At 43.9% G+C, this 18,623-nt stretch overlaps 1 protein-coding gene across 1 annotated transcript in view; it reads left to right on the top strand.

The window, feature by feature from the left end:
• The window catches only part of DMC1 (DNA meiotic recombinase 1), a 534,325-nt gene that overhangs the window by 315,851 nt on the left and 199,851 nt on the right, over positions 1–18,623 (top strand). The gene's annotated exons all lie outside the window — the stretch shown is intronic.

Here is an 18,623-nt window from a genome sequence, read left to right as displayed (position 1 = left end):
AGTCACACTCCAAACTCCACTATGGTGAAGACCAAAGAGCTGTCGAAGAACACCAGAAACAAAATTCATTAAGGTCTGGAGACTGGTTAAGCCACTTCATGACCTTAATGTGCTTTTTGAGCCACTCCTTTGTTGCCTTGGCTGTATGTTTTTGGTCATTGTCTTGCTGGACCAGCCATGACCCATTTTTAATGTCCTGGCAGAGGGAAGGAGGTTGTCACTCAAGATTTTACGGTACATGGCTCCATCCATTCTCCCATGGTCCTGTGCCCTTAGTAGAGAAACACCCCCAAAACATAATGCTTCCTCCTCCATGCTTGACAGTGGAGAAGGTGTTCTTTGGGTCATAGGCAGCATTTCTGTTCCTCCAAACATGGCGAGTTTCGTTAATGCCAAAGAGCTCAATTTTTGTCTCATTTGACCACATCACCTTCTCCCAATCACTCACAGAATCATCCAGGTGTTCAAGGGCAAACTTCAAACGGGCCTGAACATGTGCCTTCTTGAGCAGGGGGACCTTATGGGCACTACAGGATTGTAAACCTTTATGGCGTAATGTGTTACCAATGGTTTTCTTGGTGTCTGTGGTCCCAGCTGCCTTGAGATCATTAACAAGTTCCCCCCCGTGTAGTTTTAGGCTGATCTCTCACCTTTCTCATGATCAAGGACACCCCATGAGGGGAGATTTTGCATGATGCCCCAGATCGATGTCGATTGACAGTCATTTTGTGTTTCTTCCATTTTCTTACTATTGCTCCAACAGTTGTCTCCTTCTCACCCAGCATCTTACTTATGCTTTTGTAGCCCATTCCAGCTTTGTGCAGCTCTATGATCTTGTCCCTGACAGCCTTTTAAAGCTCTTTGGTCTTGACCATGTTGTAGAGGTTACAGTCTGACTGATTGAGTCTGTGGACAGGAGTCTTTTATAAAGGCAACTATATAAGACATCTGTCTTTTATGCAGATAACAAGATGATTAGGAGTGTCTAACTGGTCTATAGGAGCCAGAATGGTTGGTAGAGGATCAAATACTTATTTCTCACTGCAAAATGCAAATAAATTTATATAATTGATACAATGTGATTTTCTGGATTTTATTTTTGATATTCTGTCAATGTTAAAATGAACCTACCCTTAAAATTATAGACTATTCATGTCTTTGCCAGTGGGCAAACTAGCAAAATCAGCAAGGGATCAAATAATTATTTCCTTCACTGTAGGTATCCATGGTTATGACCACTGATAAAATGACAGTTAATTAGCTAGCTGCTAGCGGTCGTAACACAGATTCCTAAGATCCTACAATCCCTGCACATAGCGAATCATAAAAATCAAGCTACATTTCTAATTGGAGGTATTTGCTAATATTATTATTTTTACACCTACTACATATTGGGATAGGATCTTGGAGATTGGAATACCTCTTTAAGGTCAAAATTGGCTTGGTCACTAAGGGGTTAAATCACAGGTAATAGCATGGTGTACTAAAGGCATCCAGTTTCATCATTTTATATAAAGTACTGTACGTAGGGTTGAGTTTTACTTTTTCAGTGTCTCTTGTTAATTAGAACAGACAGTTGATTTAAAGATGCATAAAATGAAATGTGAACAGGCTCCAACATTTTTAAAATAGTAAAAAGGAAAAAAAGGTTATAAAAAAACTAGACAGATTATTACCAACCAACATGACCTCTTATGTGTAGGTAGAACCCAGGGGCTAGCCCGTGATTCGTCATATGGAAACAAGTTGTTTGCTGCAGACAACCCCTTAGTGATTGAGCCAATATTGACCTTAACCCCTTTCTGCCATCAGATGTACTATCCCGTCCATGTGCCCTGGGACTAAATTCCCAGGGATGGGATAGTACGTCATAGCGATCAGCGGCGCTCACGTGGTAAGCGCCGCTGATCGTGGCCGGGTGTCAGCTGATTATCACAGCTGACACCAGGCACAATGTGTCACGTGCGGTCACGGACCGCCCCGACACGTTAACCCCTTGTGCACCGCGATCAAACACGATCGCGGGTGTACCGGGGGTTAAAGGGAAGCATCGGCAGGGAGGGGGCTCCCTCCATGCTTCCCTGAGCCCCCCACGGCAGCGCAATGTGCAGCGCTGCTGCGGGGGGGCTCTTTCCCTACAGGCCCCCGGATCCAAGATGTATGTATATATTGTGTCACGGTGTGAACTGTCCTCTATGCCGAGACCCGCTGGATGGCACTAACACCAGGACAAACAAGGGGAACACTGGGGAAATCAGATACAACGGTGGGCCCTGCACTAGGGAACATGGATATGTAGACCTCCTGCACTCCCCTGAGCCAGTGTCCCTGCACGCCTCACGTTCCCTTTACAGGCTCCTCACTTGTTGCTGAGCTGGATACCTAAGTCCCTAGCTCACCCTGCACCTATCCCTTACTAGTGAGCTGGATGGTGCAGAGACTAATCCCACCGCTGCACTAATACACACACAGGAAAAATATACAAACAGGGAAAACACCACTTAGCTTTGCTCTGTTGCTATTGCTCCCAGCAACAGAGTCTGGCACCCGAATACAGCTTTCCTCCTGAATAGCTGCTACTTCACCAAAGCTTTGTCAGAGCTGCAAGGAACTCCTCTCTGTAGCTCCTTCCCCACCAAGACTCTGACTGAGCTGCAAGGAACTCTTCTCTAGCTCCTTCCTTCACCAAGGATGGTTGGAAATGACCAATATCACCAACAGTGATTGCAACCACCTGACACTCCTTTATAGATAGGAGTCAGGGCAATCACACCTGCTAGTAATTCTCCTGTAATAACGCTAGCGGCCACCGGGGGGAAAACTAGAACTAAATAAACTACAATGTAATAATGCTAGCGGCCACCGGGGGCAAAACTAACTTTAAGCCAAAAGCTTAAAGGAATAAAAAGGTTACTTGTGCTAAATCTTGCACACATGTGGATGTTTACTTTAATCTCCTTATGAGATATGAGCAGCTTTATACACAGGCACCTTATCATGAGGCAGTACTTTATTAAATTCCTTTGTATTTATACCCTGTACCAGACGCTATTTACTGGTTGAGATTCTGTGCACATTATGTCGAGTGGTTTGCTGTTTCCACCTCTTACATATACTCATTGTATTTGTGATGATATGAATTTTATATGAATAAATTGATTGTATATTTTTGCACAAAAACGATGGTTTTGTGTGATTTCTCGTTAGAGTTAAAACTGTTTTGGGCGTTTTTGAACTCAGAAGGTCTTTTGTAGGTGTAAGTATGTAGTATGTATGTATGTTGTATGAATGTAGTATATATGTAGTATGTATGTATGTTGTATGAATGTAGTATATATGTAGTATGTAGTATGTATGTATGTATGTATGTTGTATGAATGTATTATATATGTAGTATGTATGTATGTATGTTGTATGAATGTAGTATATATGTAGTATGTATTATGTAGTATGTATGTATGCTGTATGAATGTAGTATATATGTAGTATGTATGTAGTATGTATGTATGTTGTATGAATGTAGTATATATGAAGTATGTATGTAGTATGTATGTATGTTGCATGAATGTTGTATATATGTAGTATGTATGTATGTATGGTTTTTTGTTTTTTTTTTACATTCAACACATTAGCCGGATGATGGGACTACTACTGTCCCATCATTGGCTAATGTGTCAATCACTGTCATTGTAGCAGGTATCGCCCGATGGGACTTGTAGTCCCATCGGACGATGCCTGCACACACACACACACAACCCCCGGCAGCTCGCACAGACCCCCGGCAGGCCCGCACAGACCCCCGGTAGCCCGCAGTGACCCCCCAGCAGGCCTGAACAGACCCCCGGCAGCCTGCACAGACCCCCGGCAGGCCCGAACAGACCCCCGGCAGCCTGCACAGACCCCCGGCAGGCCCGTGCAGACCCCCGGCAGGCCCGCACAGGCCGCGCATCATGATGACATCATTTCAGCAGCCAATCACAGCCATGCCATTAGTTAACATGGCTAACACAACTGGCTCATTGCATTATGGGAACTTCTGATTCCGGTATTCAATATTGTAAAAATATCAGAACTCAGTATCGGAACTCCGATACAGCGAATATCGGCCGATACCCGATATTTGTAGTATCGGAATGAGCAACACTACTGCTCACTACAGGGACGTACCCCTTCACCTTGGGGGACACCAGGCAACACCATGGGGACACCAACTCCTCCCACCTGCCTGGGTACGTCCGCGTGCACAAGCAAGTCCTGCTCCCCAGCAGGGACTCCAGGGGGCATATTCGCCAAAGCCGCAGAGGAGGAAATGTACACTCCCAGGTCGTCTTCCTCCACACGACCAGGGGGGCGCGGCTTCTGAGCTGCAACAGAAGAAGTTTTGGCGTGAGCCCCGCAGACCAGATCATCAGTCTGTTCAATACAGGGACGTACCCCTTCACCTTGGGGGACACCAGACAGCACCATTGGGACACCAACTCCTCCCACCTGCCTGGGCGCGTCCGCGGGTATGACCAAGTCCTGAGCAGGAACTGCAGGGGGCATATTGGCCAACGCCGCAAATTGGGTTTCTGGCTGAGCCAGAGGAGAGGCCCTAGACCCTGATAACTGCTGCTGGAACTGTTTCAACACAATATTCAGCTCCTCACTCACCTCAGTGAGGCCCTCCAGCAACTGCTCACAGGTCTGAATTTGGCCCATGGCTCACCAGCAAAAAAAAATGTAAGGTTGGTGATAATGTCACGTGCAGCCGGATACACCGCCTCCAGCAGGGCGAATTTCAATAATTACACATGTACCTGGATACACCGCCTCCAGCAGGGCAAATTTACAGAGTAAAGGGGAACACCGGTGGAAACAGTTACAACGGTGGGCCCTGCACTAGGGAATGGGGACATGGAGACCTGCATTCCCCTGAGCCAGTGTCCCTGCACTCCTCACATTCCCTATAGAGGCTCCTTACCTGTCACCGAGCTGGATACCTTAACCCCTAGCACACCCAGCACCTATCCCTTACTAATGAGCTGGATGGTGAAGAGACTAAACCCACCGCTGCACTAATACACACACAGGAAAAATATACAAACAGGGAAAACACCACTTAGCTTTACTCTGTTGCTATTGCTCCCAGCAACAGAGTCCGGCACCCGAATACAACTTTCCTCCTGAATAGCTGCTACTTCGCCAAAGCTTTGTCAGAGCTGCAAGGAACTCCTCTCTGTAGCTCCTTCCCCACCAAGACTCTGACTGAGTTGCATGGAACTCTTCTCTAGCTCCTTCCTTCACCAAGGATGGTTGGAAATGACCAATATCACAAACAGTGATTGCAACCACCTGACACTCCTTTATAGATAGGAGTCAGGGCAATCACACCTGTTAGTAATTCACGTGTAATAACGCTAGCGGCCACCGGGGGCAAAACTAGAACTAAATAAACTACAATGTAATAATGCTAGCGGCCACCGGGGGCAAAACTAACTTTAAGCCAAAAGCTTAAAGGAAAAAAAGGTTACTTGTGCTAAATCTGTCACAATCCAGCATGGATCGTGACATATTGCTTCCTCTCAACTGGGGAGGTTCCTGTTTACAGTCTATGTTGTGAAAGATCGCATACCAGTGTAAGTCCTGTTTGCTGTGCTCTAAGTACAAATCCTGCTTGCTGCACTCAGATGTAAATCCTACTTGCTGTATTCAGATGCAAGTTCTGCTTGCTGCACTCCAGTGTGATTCCTGCCGGCTGCACTCGGATACAAACTTAGTCAGCTGCACTCTGATACAAGCTCTACCTGCTGCTCTACCATCCTTCTGGGTCCAGCTGCTGCGTGATCGTTGGTCTGTCCTGGAGTGTCACCTGGCATGCATCGGGAGCCAAGTCTATCCTCACTGTTATGATTGAGTCACCGTAGGAGGCAAAAACAAAAATGCTAGCTAAGTCCAGAAAACCAGAGAGGTTGGCAGCTATCGGATTGCAGACCCCTGATCCTATCACAACAACTAACAGTAGCCGTGGGGGTTCCTACGATGCCCTAGACCCCTCGATCACAGCCGGAGAATTAAATAGGCCTACAGAAAGAAAGGGGAAATCTAAACTGCCCCAGAGCAGACCCCAAAGCAATAGGCAGCCCCCAACATATAATGACGGTGAAGCAAGAAGAAAACACTAACACAGACAGAAAGATAGACTGAGCAAAGACGGGGCCCAAAACTACCTAGATAGGAAAGGACCGGAAGGCTGCTGTCTGCAATCCGTGAAAAACCCTATGAAAATAAGAGCCAACAGGCTGACAGTAAAAAAGGCCCTGAAGACGCTAGGCTTCAAAAAAGCTATGTCAGTACTCAGGAATATTCTGAAGACAGAGCAACCGGCAAAAGGAGATTCAGCTCATCCCAGCAGGGAATGGCAGAATCCAGAAAAGCAAGGAAAACAAACACAAAACACAAATGCAAACAGGCAAAGCAGAAACTTAGCTTTAGGGAAGCAGGAATCAGACTGGTGTCCTAGAAGTCCAAAGAGAAATCACCCGCAGGGCAGGAGGGTGTCGGCAGCCTTATATCCAGTCAGTGACTCCACTCAGCCAGTCATCCTCATTAGACTCAGGTGCCTGATAATCAGGCTCATTACCTTCCTTTACCAGAATAGGGAGTTCCCCAGACCTCAGTGAAGAAGGGGAAAATGAACTCACAACAGTACCTCCCCCTTGAGGAGGGGTCACCGAACCCTCAACCACGCCACCAGGGCGATCAGGGTGAGCCCGATGAAAGGCACGCACCAATCTTTTGGCATGAATATCAGAGGCAGAGACCCAGGAATTATCCTCCTGACCATAACCCTTCCACTTAACCAAATACTGGAGTCTCCGTCTAGCCAGACGGGAATCCAGTATTTTCTCTACCTCATATTCCATGTTACCTTCAACCAATACAGGGTTTGGAGGTGCCACCCCAGGAACAACTGGTTCAACAAACCTCTTCAACAAGGACTTATGGAACACATTATGGATTTTAAATGTGACAGGAAGAGCCAAACGAAAAGAGACCGGATTAATAATCTCCAAAATCTTGTAAGGTCCAATAGATCTAGGCTTAAACTTAGGAGAAGCCACCTTCATAGCAATATTTTTTGAAGATAACCACACCATATCACCAATCTTAAACTGGGGACCAATGGTCCTATGTCGATTGGAAAACCACTGGGCCTTTTCCTGGGAGAGAGATAACTTATCCACCACTTGGTCCCAGATCTGGTGCATTCTCTCCACCACAGTGTCAACACCTGGGCAGGCAGAACACCTGCCCTGAAGAAAATCGAGGATGAAACCCAAAGTTACAAAAAAAAGGTGACATCAAAGTGGCAGAACTAGCTCTATTATTTAAAGCAAATTCGGCCAAGGGCAAAAATGAAACCCAATCATCCTGATCAGCGGAAATAAAACATCTCAAATACGACTCCAAGGTCTGGTTTGTTCTCTCTGTCTGCCCATTAGTCTGAGGGTGAAAAGCAGAGGAGAAGGACAACTGAATTCCAAGCTTGGAACAGAAAGTCCTCCAAAATCTAGACACAAACTGAACTCCTCTGTAACTCATTGTATCTGAATACAATGTTCTCAGGAATCCCGTGCAAGCGAACCACCTGTTGCAAAAACAGGGGCACCAACTCAGAGGAAGATGGCAACTTAGGGAGTGGTACAAGATGAACCATCTTAGAGAACCTATCACAAATCACCCAAATAACAGTCATTCTTTGAGAGACCGGCATATCAGAGATGAAATCCATTGAAATATGGGTCCATGGCCTCCTGGGGACCGGCAAAGGCATCAACAACCCACTAGAGCGAGAACAAGATTTAGACCGGGAGCAAGTCCCACAGGACTGCACAAAATTCCTGACATCATGAGACAAGGTGGACCACCAAAAAGAGCGACTCACCAGATCTCTAGTACCAAAAATACCTGGATGACCAGCCAACGTAGAGCAATGAACTTCAGACATCACTCTCTTCTTCCACTGGTCAGGAACATACAACTTTCCACTGGGACAACGCTCAGGTTTGTCCTCCTGGAACTCTTGCATAGCAAGTCTCAAATCGGGCGAGATGGCAGAAAGAACTACCCCTTCGCCTAAGATGGTAGCAGGCTTGGTCACCACAGGAGAATCAGCAAAGAAACTCCTAAAGACGGCGTCTGCCTTGACATTCTTAGTTCCAGGAAGAAAAGAAACCACAAAATCAAAACGTGTAAAAAACAAGGCCCACCTAGCCTGTCTAGGGTTCAAGCGTTTAGCCGACTCTAGGTAAATCAAATTCTTGTGGTCAGTGAGGACCACAACTTGATGTTTAGCTCCCTCCAACCAATGTCTCCACTCCTCAAATGCCCATTTCATGGCCAACAGTTCCCGATTCCCCACATCATAGTTACGTTCAGATGGAGAGAACTTTCGGGAAAAGAAAGCACAGGGATTCATTTTAGATGTTACAGGATCCTTTTGGGACAAAACAGCTCCTGCACCAATCTCAGAAGCATCCACCTCTACCTGGAACGGGAGTGAGACATCCGGTTGCCGCAAAACCGGGGCGGAGGTAAATCTTCGCTTCAGCTCCTGAAAGGAAGCAACAGCCTCCGGAGACCAATTCAACACATCAGCACCCTTCTTAGTCAGATCAGTCAATGGCTTGGCAATACTAGAAAATTTTGCTATAAATTTCCGATAAAAATTAGCAAACCCCAAAAACTTCTGGAGGGCCTTCAAAGAAGTGGGCTGAACCCAATCATAAATGGCCTGTACCTTGGCCGGGTCCATTTCAATAGTTGACGGAGACAAAATAAATCACAAAAATGAAATCCTCTGTACTCCAAAAAGGCATTTCGATCCTTTGACATACAGGGAATTCTCCCTCAAGATCCGGAACACAGTCCGAATATGTTCCACATGAGAATCCCAATCCTTGGAGAAGATCAAAATATCATCCAGATAGATAATCAAAAATTTATCGACAAAGTCTCGGAAAATATCGTTCATGAAGCACTGGAAGACAGAAGGGGCATTAGTGAGCCCAAAAGGCATCACCAGGTACTCAAAATGTCCCTCCGGAGTATTAAATGCCGTCTTCCATTCATCCCCCTGCTTAATGTGGATAAGATTATACGCCCCCCTGAGGTCAAGCTTGGTAAACCAGCAAGCACCTCTAACTCTAGAGAATAGATCCGAAATCAGGGGTAACGGATACTGATATTTAATAGTAATTTTATTGAGGGCACGATAATCAATACAAGGCCTTAAAGAACCATCCTTTTTGGCCACAAAAAAAAAAACGGCACCTAAGGGTGAAGAGGATGGTCTAATATGACCCTTCTCCAGCGCCTCCTTAATATAGGACCGCATAGCCTCGTGCTCGTGTACAGATAAATTGAAGAGCCGACCCTTGGGAAATTTACACCCCGGGCTTAGTTCAATTGCACAGTCATAACTCCTATGAGGAGGCAAGGACGCAGACTCATTCTCACTAAATACATCATAAAAGTCCGCCAAATAGTCAGGAACATCATGCGACTGAGGAGAGGTGGAAAAAACCGGAGCCTCACTAAAGGCACACCGACAACCCCAACTCACCACAGACACAGACTTCCAATCCAAAACTGGATTATGAATTTGCAACCAGGGAAACCCCAGAACAACGGCATCATGCAGACCATGCAACACCAAAAATCTGCAATTTTCTTGATGGTCTGGGGCGACCCGCATGACCACCTGGGTCCAAAACTGAGGTTTATTTTTAGCCAAAGGAGTAGCATCAATCCCCCTCAAAGGGATAGGCGTCTGCAGAGGTGTCATCGGAAATCCACAACGTTTAGCAAAATCCAAGTCCATTAGGTTTAGCGCTGCTCCCGAATCCACAAAAGCCTTGGCGGAAAATGTGGACAGGGAGCAGATCAGAGTAATTGCCAGAAGAAACTTAGGTTGAACACCACCAACAGAAAACGTGTGTGCAAAGCGTTTCTCTCGTTTAGGACAAACAGAAATAATATGCGAGGCATCTCCACAGAAAAAACACAGCTTATTACGCCTTCTGAACTCCTGACGTTGCGCCTTAGACAAAACTCTATCACATTGCATAGGTTCAGACGTCAGTTCAACCGGTGGCAACACCTCTCGTGCAATCCTGCGTTCACGTAAACGCCGATCAACCTGAATGGCTAATGACATAGAATCGTCCAGACCAGAGGGAACAGGAAATCCCACCATAGTATCTTTTACGGCTTCTGACAAACCCTTCCGAAAGAGAGCAGCCAAGGCATTATCATTCCAGGTAGTAAGGACCGCCCACTTTCGGATCTTTTGACAGTACAACTCTGCAGAATCTCGACCCTGGTTTAATGCCAACAGGGTCTTTTCAGCCTGATCAATAGCATTAGGTTCGTCATACAACAACCCCAAAGCTTGAAAGAATGCGTTCACATTAGTCAGAATAGGATCATCTAGTTTCAAAGAAAACGCCCAATCCTGGGGATCGCCATGCAGCAAAGAGATGACAATTTTAACCTGCTGCGCGGAGCTCCCTGAAGAGTTAGGCTTCAAGGCAAAAAATAATTTACAATTATTTTTGAAACTCAAAAATTTAGATCGATCCCCAAAAAATACATCAGGTGTAGGGATCTTTGGTTCAACAGCATGCGAACGAGCAAGGTAGGCGGAAATTCCCCGCACTTCCGCAGCGAGCTGCTCCACACGATCAGACAATTGCTTTATCTCCATTGAGAGAAAAAGAAATTCCCCCTACGGCCTCAGAGATATAGAGGAAAGAATATACACACACTTTTTTTTTTTTTTTTTTTAAACACAATTCTTTCCTGCTATTGAGTACCCTAGGATCTGCGGTATGGCGGGTGATTCTGTTATGATTGAGTCACCGTAGGAGGCAAAAACAAAAATGCTAGCTAAGTCCAGAAAACCAGAGAGGTTGGCAGCTATCGGATTGCAGACCCCTGATCCTATCACAACAACTAACAGTAGCCGTGGGGGTTCCTACGATGCCCTAGACCCCTCGATCACAGCCGGAGAATTAAATAGGCCTAAAGAAAGAAAGGGGAAATCTAAACTGCCCCAGAGCAGACCCCAAAGCAATAGGCAGCCCCCAACATATAATGACGGTGAAGCAAGAAGAAAACACTAACACAGACAGAAAGATAGACTGAGCAAAGACGGGGCCCAAAACTACCTAGATAGGAAAGGACAGGAAGGCTGCTGTCTGCAATCCATGAAAAACCCTATGAAAATAAGAGCCAACAGGCTGACAGTAAAAAAGGCCCTGAAGACGCTAGGCTTCAAAAAAGCTATGTCAGTACTCAGGAATATTCTGAAGACAGAGCAACCGGCAAAAGGAGATTCAGCTCATCCCAGCAGGGAATGGCAGAATCCAGAAAAGCAAGGAAAACAAACACAAAACACAAATGCAAACAGGCAAAGCAGAAACTTAGCTTTAGGGAAGCAGGAATCAGACTGGTGTCCTAGAAGTCCAAAGAGAAATCACCCGCAGGGCAGGAGGGCGTCGGCAGCCTTATATCCAGTCAGTGACTCCACTCAGCCAGTCATCCTCATTAGACTCAGGTGCCTGATAATCAGGCTCATTACCTTCCTTTACCAGAATAGGGAGTTCCCCCAGACCTCAGTGAAGAAGGGGAAAATGAACTCACAACACCTCACCATCAGAGGCTCTAGTGAAAAGTCCGATGCTCGCCTAGTCACGCCCCTCCTGGCTCTCCGTGGTCTGTGGCAAAGTGGTTCCACAAACCACATCCGTGACAGTTCCAGAGCTATTACCTCATAAAGTGACACAGGCCAAATTTAAAAAAATTGGTCTGGTCATTAAAGAGGTACCATCCTATCCCAATACAGTGGGGAAAAAAGTATTTAGTTAGCCACCAATTGTGCAAGTTATTCCACTTAAAAAGATGAGAGAGGCCTGTAATTGACATCATAGGTAGACCACAACTATGAGAGTGAAAATAAGAAAACAAATCCAGAAAATCACCTTGTCTGATTTGGCAAGATATATTTTGTAAATTTAGGTGGAAAATAAGTATTTGGTCACCTAAAAACATGCAAGATTTCTGGCTCTCACAGACCTGTAACTTCTTCTTTAAGATGCTACTCTGTCCTCCACTCATTACCTGTAGTAATGGCACCTGTTTGAACTTGTTATCAGTATAAAACAGTCACACTCCAAACTCCACTATGGTGAAGACCAAAGAGCTGTCGAAGAACACCAGAAACAAAATTCATTAAGGTCTGGAGACTGGTTAAGCCACTTCATGACCTTAATGTGCTTTTTGAGCCACTCCTTTGTTGCCTTGGCTGTATGTTTTTGGTCATTGTCTTGCTGGACCAGCCATGACCCATTTTTAATGTCCTGGCAGAGGGAAGGAGGTTGTCACTCAAGATTTTACGGTACATGGCTCCATCCATTCTCCCATGGTCCTGTGCCCTTAGTAGAGAAACACCCCCAAAACATAATGCTTCCTCCTCCATGCTTGACAGTGGAGAAGGTGTTCTTTGGGTCATAGGCAGCATTTCTGTTCCTCCAAACATGGCGAGTTTCGTTAATGCCAAAGAGCTCAATTTTTGTCTCATTTGACCACATCACCTTCTCCCAATCACTCACAGAATCATCCAGGTGTTCAAGGGCAAACTTCAAACGGGCCTGAACATGTGCCTTCTTGAGCAGGGGGACCTTATGGGCACTACAGGATTGTAAACCTTTATGGCGTAATGTGTTACCAATGGTTTTCTTGGTGTCTGTGGTCCCAGCTGCCTTGAGATCATTAACAAGTTCCCCCCCGTGTAGTTTTAGGCTGATCTCTCACCTTTCTCATGATCAAGGACACCCCATGAGGGGAGATTTTGCATGATGCCCCAGATCGATGTCGATTGACAGTCATTTTGTGTTTCTTCCATTTTCTTACTATTGCTCCAACAGTTGTCTCCTTCTCACCCAGCATCTTACTTATGCTTTTGTAGCCCATTCCAGCTTTGTGCAGCTCTATGATCTTGTCCCTGACAGCCTTTTAAAGCTCTTTGGTCTTGACCATGTTGTAGAGGTTACAGTCTGACTGATTGAGTCTGTGGACAGGAGTCTTTTATAAAGGCAACTATATAAGACATCTGTCTTTTATGCAGATAACAAGATGATTAGGAGTGTCTAACTGGTCTATAGGAGCCAGAATGGTTGGTAGAGGATCAAATACTTATTTCTCACTGCAAAATGCAAATAAATTTATATAATTGATACAATGTGATTTTCTGGATTTTATTTTTGATATTCTGTCAATGTTAAAATGAACCTACCCTTAAAATTATAGACTATTCATGTCTTTGCCAGTGGGCAAACTAGCAAAATCAGCAAGGGATCAAATAATTATTTCCTTCACTGTAGGTATCCATGGTTATGACCACTGATAAAATGACAGTTAATTAGCTAGCTGCTAGCGGTCGTAACACAGATTCCTAAGATCCTACAATCCCTGCACATAGCGAATCATAAAAATCAAGCTACATTTCTAATTGGAGGTATTTGCTAATATTATTATTTTTACACCTACTACATATTGGGATAGGATCTTGGAGATTGGAATACCTCTTTAAGGTCAAAATTGGCTTGGTCACTAAGGGGTTAAATCACAGGTAATAGCATGGTGTACTAAAGGCATCCAGTTTCATCATTTTATATAAAGTACTGTACGTAGGGTTGAGTTTTACTTTTTCAGTGTCTCTTGTTAATTAGAACAGACAGTTGATTTAAAGATGCATAAAATGAAATGTGAACAGGCTCCAACATTTTTAAAATAGTAAAAAGGAAAAAAAGGTTATAAAAAAACTAGACAATCAGATTATTACCAACCAACATGACCTCTTATGTGTAGGTAGAACCCAGGGGCTAGCCCGTGATTCGTCATATGGAAACAAGTTGTTTGCTGCAGACAACCCCTTAGTGATTGAGCCAATATTGACCTTAACCCCTTTCTGCCATCAGATGTACTATCCCGTCCATGTGCCCTGGGACTAAATTCCCAGGGATGGGATAGTACGTCATAGCGATCAGCGGCGCTCACGTGGTAAGCGCCGCTGATCGTGGCCGGGTGTCAGCTGATTATCACAGCTGACACCAGGCACAATGTGTCACGTGCGGTCACGGACCGCCCCGACACGTTAACCCCTTGTACACCGCGATCAAACACGATCGCGGGTGTACCGGGGGTTAAAGGGAAGCATCGGCAGGGAGGGGGCTCCCTCCATGCTTCCCTGAGCCCCCCACGGCAGCGCAATGTGCAGCGCTGCTGCGGGGGGGCTCTTTCCCTACAGGCCCCCGGATCCAAGATGGCGACGGGGACCTTCGGGGACCTGTAGGGAGCCGACTTCCTCACTGCCTGCAAAGCGCAGGCAGTGAGGAAGTCTGCAGCAGTGCCTGTGACAGATCGCTGATCTGTCACAGTGATCTGTGATGTGACAGATCAGCGATCTGTCACAGGACAGTGATGTCCCACCTGGGACAATGTAATAAAGTTAAAAAAAATAAAATATTCCCCAATAAATTCATTTTTTGAAAATAAAGAAAAACAAAACAATAAAAGTACACATATTTGGTATCGCCGCGTCCGTAACGACCCGCCCTATAAAACTGTCCCATCAGTTAACCCCTTTAACGAACCCCTTAAAAAATAAAAATAAAAAACGAAGCAAAAAATAATGATTTATTATCATACCACCGAACAAAAAGTGCAATAACGCGCGATCAAAAAGGCGCATATAAATATCCATGGTACCGCTGAAAATGTCAGCTTGTCCCGCAAAAAATGAGCCACCATACAGCATCATCTGCAAAAAAATAAAAAAGTTATAGCTCACAGAATAAAGCGATGTAAAAATACTTATTTTTTATATAAAATAGTTTTCATTGCATAAAACCGACAAAACATAAAAAAAAACTAAATGAGGTATCGCTGTAACCGTACTGACCCGAAGAATAAAACCGCTTTATCAATTTTACCGCACGCGGAACGGTGTAAACGCACACCCCCCCCAAAAGAAGTTCATGAAACGCTGGTTTTTGTTCATTCTGCGTCTCAAAAATCGGAATAAAAAGCGATCAAAAAATGTCACGTGCCCGAAAATGGTACCAATAAAAACATCAATTCGTCCTGCAAAAAATAAGACCTCACATGACTCAGTGGGTCAAAATACGGAAAAATTATAGCTCTCAATATGTGGTGATGCAAAAACTATTTTTACAATAAAAAGCGTCTTTTAGCGTGTGACAGCTGCCAAACATAAAAACCCGCCATAAATAGTAAATCAAACCCCCCGTTATCACCCCCTTAGTTAGGGAAAAATAATAAAATAAAAAAAAGTATTTATTTCCATTTTACCATTAGGGCTAGGGTTAGGGCTAGGGATAGGGTTGGAGTTATAATTGGGGGGTTTCCACTGTTTGGGCACCTCAGGTGCTCTCCAAATGCAACATGGCGTCTGATCTCAATTCCAGCCAATTCTGCATTGAAAAAGTCAAATGGTGCTCCTTCCCTACCAAGCTCTGCCATGCGCCCAAACAGTGTTTTACCCCCACATATAGGGTATCAGCATACTCAGGACAAATTGCAAAACAACTTTTGGGGTCCAATTTCTCCTGTTACCCTTAGAAAAATAAAAAATTGGGGGCAAAAATATTATTTTTGTGGAAAAAAATGATTTTTTTTATTTTCACGCCCAGGCGTTATAAACTTCTGTGAAGCACTTGGGGGTTCAAAGTGCTCACCACACATCTAGATAAGTTCCGTGGGGGGTCTAGTTTCCAAAATGGGGTCACTTGTGGGGAGTTTCAATAGTTTAGGTACATTAGGGGCTCTCCAAACGCACATGACACCCGCAGACCAATCCATCAAAGTCTGCATTCCAAAACGTCACTATTTCCCTTCCGAGACCCGACGTGTGCCCATACAGTAGTTTTCTCCCACATATGAGGTATTAGCGTACTCAGGACAAATTGGACAACAACTTTTGGGGTCCAATTTCTCCTGTTACCCTTGGGAAAATAAAAAAAAATTGGAGACTAAAAGATCATGTTTGTGGAAAAAATACGATTTTTTTATTTTCATGCCTGGGCATTATAAACTTCTGTGAAGCCCTTGGGGGTTCAAAGTGCTCACCACACATCTAGATAAGTTCCTTAGGGGGTCTAGTTTCCAAAATGGGGTCATTTGTGGGGGTTTCCACTGTTTAGGTACATTAGGGGCTCTCCAAAGGCAACATGACACCTACAGACCATTCCATCAAAGTCTGCATTCCAAAACGTCACTACTTCCCTTCCGAGCCCCGACATGTGCCCATACAGTAGTTTTCTCCCACATATGGGATGTCAGCGTACTCAGGACAAATTGGAAAACAACTTTTGGGGTCCAATTTCTCCTGTTACCCTTGGGAAAATAAAAAAATGGGGACTAAAAGATGATGTTTGTTGAAAAAATACGATATTTTTATTTTCACGCCCGTCGTTATAAACTTCCGTGAAGCACTGGGGGGTTCAAAGTGCTCACCACACATCTAGTTAAGTTCCTTAGGGGGTATAGTTTCCAAAATGGGGTCACTTGTGGGGGGTTTCCACTGTTTAGGTACATCAGGTGCTTTCCAAACGCGATATGGTGTCCGATCTCAATTCCAGCCAAAAACGTCAAATGGCGCTGCTTCCCTTCCGAGCTCTGCCATGCGCCCAAATAGTGGTTTACCCCCACATGTGGGGTATCAGCACACTCAGGACAAATTACACAATATCTTTTAGGGTCCTGTTACCCTTGGAAAGAAGAACTGAGGGTGAAAAGATCATTTTTGTGGAAAAAATATGATTTTTTAATTGTACGGCTGTATGTTATAAACTTCTGTGAAGCCCTTGGGGGTTCAAAGTTCTCACCACACATCTAGATAAGTTCCTTGGGGGGTCTAGTTTCCAAAATGGTGTCATTTGTGGGGGGTTTCCACTGTTTTGGTACATCAGGGGTTTTCCAATCACGACATGGTGTCCGATCTGAATTCCAGCCAATTTTGCACTGAAAAAGTCAAACGGCGCTCCTTCCCTTCTGAGGTCTGCCATGCGCCGAAACAGTGGTTCCCCCCACATATCAGGTATCAGCGTACTCAGGACAAATTGCACAATAACATTTACAGTCCAATTTCTCCTGTTACCCTTGGTAAAATAAAAAAAAATTAACCTGAAGTATTTTTTTTGTGAAAAAAAAGTTACATTTACATTTTTTTTTTTTTAAATATTCAAAAAATTCCTGTGACACACCTAAAGGGTTAATAAACTTCTTGAATGTGGTTTTGAGCACCTTAAGGGGTGCAGTTTTTAGAATCGTGTCACTTTTGGGCATTTTCTATCATATAGACCCCTCAAAGTGGCTTCAAATGTGATGTGGTCTGTAAAAATAAAATGGTGTTGCAAAAATGAGAAATCGCTGGTCAAATTTTAACCCTTATAACTTCCTAACAAAAAAAATTTTGGTTCCAATATTGTGCTGATGTAAAGTAAACATGTGGGAAATGTTATTTATTAAGTTTTTTGCGTGCCGTATCTCTGTGATTTAAGGGCATAAAAATTCAAATTTGGAAAATTGCGAAATTTCCATTTTTTTCACAAACAAACGCAAGTTATATGAATGAAATTTTACCACTAACATGAAGTACAATATGTCACGAGAAAACAATGTCAGAATCACCGGGATCCATGGAAGCGTTTCAGAGTTAAAACCTCATAAAAGGACAGTGGTCAGAATTGTAAAAATTGGCCCGGTCATGAACGTGCAAACTACCCTTGGGGCTTAAGGGGTTAATGACAGGCCAATTTTTAAAATTCTGACCACTGTCACTTTATGAGGTTATAGCTCTGGAACGCTGCAACGGATCCCGGTGATTCTGAAAATGTTTTTTTTTGTGACATATTGTACTTCATGTTAGTAGTAATATTTCTTCAATTTTCTTCAATATAACTTGCGTTTATGAAAGAAGCTGAAATTTGGCAAAAATGTTTCAATTTTTCAATTTTCAAACATTTAATTTTTGTGCCCTGAAATCAGAGTTATGTCACACAAAATAATTAATAAATAACATTTCCCACATGTCTACTTCACATCAGCACAATTTTGGAAACATAATTTTTTTTTTGTTAGGATGTTATAAGGGTTAAAATTGACCAGCAATTTCTCATTTTTCCAACAAAAATTACAAAACCATTTTTTTAGGGACCACATCACATTTGAAGTGAGTTTGGGGGCCTAAATGAGAGAAAATATTCCAAAGTGATACCATTCTAAAAACTGCACCCTTTAAGGTGCTCAAAAGCATATTCAAGTAATTTATTAACGCTTCAGGTGCTTCACGAGAACTAAAGCAATGTGGAAGGAATAAAATATTTAACTTTTTTCACAAAAAAAAAAATCACTTTAGACCCAAACTTTATTTTCACAAAGGGTATCAGGAGAAAGTGGACTACAAAATTTGTTGTGTAATTTCTCCTGAGTACACTGATACCCCATATGTGGGGGAAATCCACTGTTTGTGCGCATGGTAGGGTCCACAAGGGAAA

This window comes from Dendrobates tinctorius, unplaced genomic scaffold, assembly GCF_039654945.1.
Source record: "Dendrobates tinctorius isolate UK_male_01 unplaced genomic scaffold, ASM3965494v1 ptg000159l, whole genome shotgun sequence".
NCBI lineage: Eukaryota > Metazoa > Chordata > Amphibia > Anura > Dendrobatidae > Dendrobates > Dendrobates tinctorius.
The sequence above is the reverse complement of the archived record's forward strand: the minus strand, read 5'-3'. Positions and strand labels throughout refer to the sequence as shown.